Source organism: Pyxicephalus adspersus, chromosome 10, assembly GCF_032062135.1.
Source record: "Pyxicephalus adspersus chromosome 10, UCB_Pads_2.0, whole genome shotgun sequence".
Classification (NCBI taxonomy): domain Eukaryota; kingdom Metazoa; phylum Chordata; class Amphibia; order Anura; family Pyxicephalidae; genus Pyxicephalus; species Pyxicephalus adspersus.
Window position 1 is genome coordinate 21,373,944 of NC_092867.1, and position 7,598 is coordinate 21,381,541.

At 37.4% G+C, this 7,598-nt stretch overlaps 1 protein-coding gene across 2 annotated transcripts in view; it reads right to left on the minus strand.

The window, feature by feature from the left end:
• Nucleotides 1–7,598, minus strand: part of LOC140339493 (heparan sulfate glucosamine 3-O-sulfotransferase 1-like) — a 95,212-nt gene that overhangs the window by 41,716 nt on the left and 45,898 nt on the right. For both annotated transcript variants that reach the window (XM_072424224.1, XM_072424225.1), the window contains one exon: nt 5,904–6,133. The gene's annotated coding sequence lies outside the window, so the exon portion shown is untranslated. The remainder of the gene's footprint in view (nt 1–5,903; nt 6,134–7,598) is intronic.

A 7,598-nucleotide genomic window follows, 5' to 3' on the forward strand; every position in this document is an offset into this window, starting at 1 on the left:
TTATGCTTACATAACATCTTCATCAACAACTTAACTCCCCATAACATAAATAGCCAATTAACAGGAAAATATTAGGACTTCCTGGCTGAAGTTCTCTGGAAGGCCATCCAAACACCAAAAATCTTGGTCCATCTGAGTCTGCCATGGTTGATATTTCTGGCCCCTAGCCGCCACACTATGGCTCAGGTGCCGATATCACCCAACTGCAGTCCCTTCCCAAACCTACCACACAGATCTCCTTCACCAATCCTTGTATCAACATAGAGGACACCATAATTTCGATGGGCCCTCTCCAAGAACTGCTGCCTTCCGGGAAACCAAGCCACCAAACTCTGGTAACCCTACCGGGATCCAAAATAGGTAGGGCGGGTTGGCTGGTGGTACAACTTTTCTTTCTGCCTGTCCTAACTCCGGTTTGACCTCCCTCTGCCTTCTTTATCAACTCCACCTACTCCGCCCTATCCCCTCAACACCCCAACTCTCCTCCTTTTTTTTGGCATTTTCCTTAACCACCTACCTCCCTGGTCATCCCTGTCATGTCACCCCTGTGCTCATTTCTCTCCCTCTTCTCTTTGGTACAGGGCACTGTTTTTGGTACAACAAAATAATCCAGAAGATGATAATCAATGTGGTCATTTTGTGGCTACAGTAGTACTGTACAAATTATTATATTACCACCTGCAATATACTTGTTGGTGACACATTGTTATAATAGACCTTGTGTAAACTGTATTTCAGAGCCCCAATATATGTACTTATCCATGGACTGCACAGTGTGAGCTTTATTCATTAGAAATTTACCAACCACACAGAACCTTGCCAGTTTGCCAACATAAATATTTCCAGCTAAGAAGAAAGGCAATTGATGAATTTATGTAGAACAAAATCAATGTACTTAGAGCCATGGGAACCGAGCTGTTTTCAATGATCAGTTGGAATCAATGCTGCATCAAAATGCAATTGTCATGACAAGTATTTTACCTTCTAACATAGTTTGGCAGGGTTTAAAATATCATACAGCTAAGCATGTAATGCCGTTACAGTGCCATTATTTAATTTGAAAAATTTAGTAAAGATGGCTGATCTGTTCCTGTCCAAGTGCATATATTCTCTGTATATACCATTATGAAGAAAAATAAATTAAAATTTCTGTTGCTTATCTTCATATTTGATTTCCTGGCAGAAATTTGTTTCATTTAGGTGCTAGGCTCCACTTCTGTAACATTACATATAATTTAAATACTCAAAAATATTTAAATACTCAAAATATAACATTTTAGAAAAATCTCCATTTTTTACAATTGTGATGGTACTGAAAATGATGATAATCATTTCCAGTTCACCTTCTACTAGTCTGGTATAATTAGTTTAATTTAATCTAGTATCTAGTTTTTTGGTGTTCTGCTTTTAAGGGTTTCCCCATATATGTTCTGTATCTGTTTGCTTAGCACATTTAAAAATCTCAATAAAAAACATGAACTAGTAAAGAAAACATGATTCTAATATTGTTTTCCATGATTCTTTAACAGTTGATCCCTCCTTTTGGGCCTGATTTATTAAAGCTCTTCAAGGCTGGAGAGGAAAGACTTTCATCAGTGATGCTGGACAATCCAGAAAACCTGGAATGGGTCTGGTCCAGGATTGAAAACATTTGCTAACAAATAGCAAATGACAATAAAGAAATCCATTCAAGGTTTGCTGGATCACCCAGCTTAACTGATGAATGTGTATCCACTCCAGCCTTGGAGAGCTTTAATAAATCAGGCCCATTGTGTGCAGCTTTCCCCTCCTCTAAATTCTTCTCCTCTTGTGTCATTGTCTGTATCGGTCATTTGCAACCCTTTTTTATTGTACAGAGCTGCTTAATATGATGCCGCTATATAAATATGGTTTATTAATATTATTATTATTATTATTATTTTAGTACCAATAAATTCTAGAATTGTAGAGAATGTTCTCGAATTTCTTCATTTTGTTATTTATTCTTATTCCTACGAAACATTGCTAAATAAAAGTTGTTGAAAACAATTGTTAGCTGTTTTCGGTGACAATAGACTAAATGAACATTATACAGAGAGTGTTGTTCTATTCTGTGAAGAGGGGATGCACCCTGCTGTGTCCCGCGCAGTAGAAAACAATAGCGGTTATTAGCTTTTGGTTGTGTGTGAGAGGGCACAGTAGATTTTAGAACAGAAGTACTGAAGCTATTTGAACAAAATCATTGTTTAGACAAATAAAATCTTCCATCTGTAGAAGGCTTTAGACATGAGAGGTAGGCCAGGGTGAGCGATAAAGCTGCTGTACTGAAACAAGTGGTCCTAATAAATACCAACCAGTCATAGACTCTTCAGCTGTTTCTGAAAGTATAACTGTCCATGCAACAGGGAAAACCCCACAAACCTTTGGCTGCATTAATTAGGCCTTTTGGCAATTTTCTGGGTTGTTCTTTTAGTTTTTGTTTGGCCTCACCCATTTTCAGAGAGGTGATTAGCAGGGCCACTATCTGGAAGGGGGGTAAAAGAGTACTTTGTACCGGGTAAAAATCAAAGGAGCTTGGCATTTTGCAATGCTTTCAGACATTAGGTAGGGGCCCAGAAATGGGCCCAGAAAATTCTGATGGGGGTCCTAGTGATGGGAATTTGAACATCAGGAAAACGATTATTTATAGTTATGTGGCCACTGATCATCCTGCACAGATGCCCACACAAGTTTTACTTGCTGCCTTTCTGCATTGCTTACACCAAGAATTACTGGTCTAGGAACTCTCATTTCAATAATATCATCTCACTGGTCAATAGAACTGTATGGAGCCTAATCCCTGTGCCATAAGTCTCCTCTCATCTCAAATCAAAACATCTAATCACAGAAGATTGTAAGCTCTTCGGAGCAGGGTGCTCTCCTCCTCCTGTGTCACTGTCTGCACCTGTCTGTCATTTGCAACCCCTATTTAAATGTATAGCACTGCGTAAAATGTTGGCGCTATTTAAATCCTGTTTATTATTTTTAATAATATTAATAATAGTAGTAATAATAAAAAAACAGGGATCCTTTCTAATCCTTAAGACAAATTATATCCACCATAGTTCTAGGATGACTTGCCATGCAGTCAAAACCCACTTCCCACATGACTGGCCCAGCCTAATAAACCATGCAGTGAAATGTAAAAATAGCACCAGGTACTGAATCTGTTTACAGCACACTTGGCATATAAAATTTGACACTACAATCCTCATCAGCACCTACTGCTCGCAGTTGTGGTTCCTTATGATGTGCTCCCTATGTATTGCGTAAATTGTTCAGTCAACATATTGCAATGCATATTTCACACAAAGAAAAAGAGACAGAATATTAAATGTGCTGTCAAGAGGGCTGCAGTTTAGAGTGAAAGAATTCTATTTTTCTTTGGAACAAAGACGAAGACTCATGAATCTTTCACAAACAGGAAAAAGCATACATATCCCACACAGCAAAACTTTTCAACTACATAAAAAAGTATACATGTTTGCCACAAAGGAAATCTTTGTTAAAAATCTATACTGTGTTAAGAGAAATACAAATAAACACATTAGACACAAGCAAAGAGGAGGTGAACAAAGTGATCTGTCAAGGTTTAGATTCAAGTATAAGCCCGACTCATAAAGGAAACCTGATCTATTGAGCTTGGAGTAAGAACATTTGTTTAAAAAAAAAAAAGTAATTAAAATATATTAATCCCATAACTAGTATACTGTATGTTAGTGAATCTGCATTTGAGTTTTCTGAAACTCCATCGATGTCAAAACTAGAAGAAGGAAGTCTGCCAAATGAGACAAAAAGGGAACTATTGCTTTAAATTGTGCTACTGATACTCTGCAAACCTTTGCTGTACATTTGGGCTTGGGTGAGCTCTAAGCAGTATGTATAACTTAAAACATCCTTCAATGGGTTCAAACACAACAGAACTACCACCATGTGCAAAAGGCACCAAAACATAGACCAACTGTAAGGACAAGGAGGCTGGAAGAGCCGATGTCTATGACAGACATTAAAACAGCCTTTCTTAACATTTTTACTCATAATATATTTTTTTAGGTCTTGGAGAATCTCTTGGGAAACCAATTCACTGGCAGTCATTGGTAAAATTGCCCCTTTTTTTGGTGACCAATGGTAAGGATGACCCCCATACAGTACTGATTAGAATGCCACCTTAACAGGCAGCTAAAAAGATTGTTGTTGGTAAGTGGCTCTAGTATATGGTACTGTCCCTTGAACCATCCAATCACCAAAAGTTCAAGGAACCCCTAGAAAACACTGGAGGAACCCTAGGGTTCCATGGAACTATGGTTCCGAATGGTTGCATTAAAATAACCTTTTTGCTATCCTAACAAAACTTATTACATGTCCTCTAGCGAAAAAATTGGCTAACTACTTACCTGCCTAGCATCGAGGAGAACCTTATACATTCATTCTTTTAGAAGACCCAGGCACCACTTCTAGTTTTATACATCTGGGAGAGTGGGATAGTGTGATACAGTTCTTCCTGCCAACCCCATGTCAATAAAAGACACAGTAGTGTAGTAGGAGGTTGGTGGGAGAAACCATAGCACGTACTGCAATGAAAAAAAAAACCTCGGGAAAAGTATGACAGAAATCATATGACCAGGCAATGAATCTTGTGGCGGCATTTCATACATGATGTAAGGAAAACTTTACGTTATTTGTTGTCACGATGGCATGAAATTGGTATTTAAATTATTTTGCTTAATTTTATCTATAACAGTCTGAACCATAAATATTGATTCTGAGGCTGAAAGCAATAGATCTTTAGTTGTAGTATTCATATAAAATATTTAGATTCATTTGGGCACAATATGAATTGTTGTTTACACCTCTCTATTCCAGGGAGTAATTTCAGTGAAAGCTCCAAACGCTGCTCCCAATAACGGTTCCCAAACATTCACATTTCCTATTGACAGATTACCCAAATCATTGGCTTTTTTGAGCTGGCTATCAATAAATGTGAGTTAAAGTCTGGTGCCTGACCTGATGGTGTTCTGCAATTTTATTGAAATCCAGGCAATTAGGCTAAAAAAACAATTTGATCCAAAGTAAAATTGCTGATAGAGCCATATATTTTATTGTAACTACTCCTACAAATAATTTATAATTTTCTTTAACATGCAACATGTAAATATGTATTTGCCTTTCTGGTCAACAATTACGAGCCCTGCAGGAATTAAAGGATAAAGTATTTTCTGTGCCCCCCACCCCCACCATAGGATGTGGCTTCAGGTAGATATACAATTATAAATCTGTTATTTGGTTTCTGTTGGTCTGATAAATTTACCATTGGAAGCATCTTGTTATATCTGATATATTCTGATTGCTTTGTGATCTTTGCCTGTGCTGTATTGTTATCAGTTTGCACTACTCCAGTTCTCCCTGTGAACTACAGAACTTTTCAGTCTTATGTTATGCAGATGTGGAGTGTTGCCCTGAGGAAAGGACCCCGAGTGCCCGATATGTTGACTTTTCAACATGTAGTGACAGTTTTTACAATAAAACAAGAATGCTGTACTTCGGAGTGCTGGTGACTTTGTCATCTGTTTCCTTAGCCATCTAAAGGTTAGTTTCTGGAAAGATCACCAGTCACAAATAAAGAAACTGAGGTCTCGAAAAGAAAAGTATTAGTATTAGATTGTTATTCTTAGGACAGACTTTGCAACAAGCTGGTATAATATAAGGAAATGTGACATGTGGCAGAAGAAAATACTCCAAATAAAGCAAATAGATATAATTAGCTATGTAACTTATCCAGTTGTGATTCTATACTTTAAGTAAAAAAAAATGGTGATCCCCTTTAAAGTGAACTTGTTTAGAAAGGTTCTGCTTTACAAAGAAAACGAAATGCACTAAAAACATACCTGTGTTGGCTTCTAGGTGTAAAGACCTTGACACCATCCACGCCATGCTTGTTCCTTTTGGCAGAAAATACAAAACATTTAATAAAGCCCAGAAGAGATTCCGCTCTTCAGGTTGAGCGATGTCAGTTAAGTCTTTCTTCTCCAGCCAAGGGCTTCACCACGGTCCTCCTTCTATAGTTCTGCCAGACTTCAGAGACAGCAATGGAACAAGAAAACTGTTGGTTTTCTCCCTAGAGAGTAAAGTAAAATGATTATACTTAATATATTTTTTAAAGAATGTGTCAGACAACAATGCAAATATATTCAGCTACAATGGGATATTCTTTAGAGCTTTGTTACTTAAAAATAATGTAAAGCCATTCTTAAAGTTAAATGCCAGGAAACTGATATATTTTCACCAATACATTTATATGTATTTTTTTATTTTTCCTAAAAGTCTTAAAAAGTATTACTGGAGCTGGATTAATATATGTAAAGTGGGCAATATAATCAGGTGGGAGTTTGACCATGGATGGGAAGGAGAGATAGGGTCTTCTGGTCGTTTAAAGGGAGAAGTAAGAGAGAGAGAAGATAGGCCAGAAGAAAGAGGAGACAGGAGGGAGAGAGAAATGAGAAGAAAGATAAGATAGGAGAGAATGAAGAGAGAGGAAATAGAGAGAGAGAGGAACAAGAAGAGAGAGAGAAGATAGGAGAGAGAGAGAGAGAGAGAGAGAGAGAGAGAAAAAGAGAAGGATAGGAAAGAGAGAGGAGATGGGAGAGGGAGCAGGGGAGCAAGAGAAGAATTCAAGGATTCCTGGGAAAAACAGCCTTTCCTTAGTGTTCTGAATTTTTTTAATTACAAGAATGTCACTGGAGTTCAATCCCAATGTCAGATTCTTATACAAACTAGGTTGATATGTGAATACAAAGTGTTAACAAAAGCAGATTGGTGGCAGAATGTGTTCCATGACCATGGCATTGGATTGTTGGATTGCAGAGATTATAATCTCTTGGGGCATATGTGGACAATGTGCCCAGTTAAAGAAAAAAAATGGAGGACATGAAAAGTAGTTTAGGTAAAATTATTGAAGGTCTGCATTTTATGGAAGGGTAAACAGGTATGAAACCTATACATGTTCCCAATGACATAAACAAATATGTTTAGGGCATCTGAACATATATCTACACAGAGGAGAAGGAAGAACAGTTTTCAAGAGGGTATGGGACAAAACCATTGTTGTCTTCTTCAGTCAAATAGGCCAGTTTGGGTAATGATCATATCACATCCATATTCTGCTTTTAAGAAAACTGGTTGATGAACATTTTGTTGTTTCCTGAGCCCAATTGGAAGATCAAGGTTTCCTTACAAACATATTAGGAATAAAGTGCCCTTTCCTGTCCTTTGAAAGTTAAGATACAAAAAGCAACACAGACAGTCTGCTTCCACCACATGCGGCTTAAGCCGTCTTATCTATTCATTAAGCAGTTGATTTTGGCAGCAGTCTGGCTGAAAAAATATATTTCTGTAAATAAATCTGTTGCATTGTGTATTCCAGACATTTCATAATGCTTGGCCAATGAGCTTCACTTTTTTCTTTTTTTTCTCATGGTTTCAGGTGCACAATTAGCAGAAATAAATCTGTCCCTCTGTACAGGATTTGAAATATAGGTTAATATTTACATAGGAGACTTTAAAAACCTCCAGTTAATTAAGCA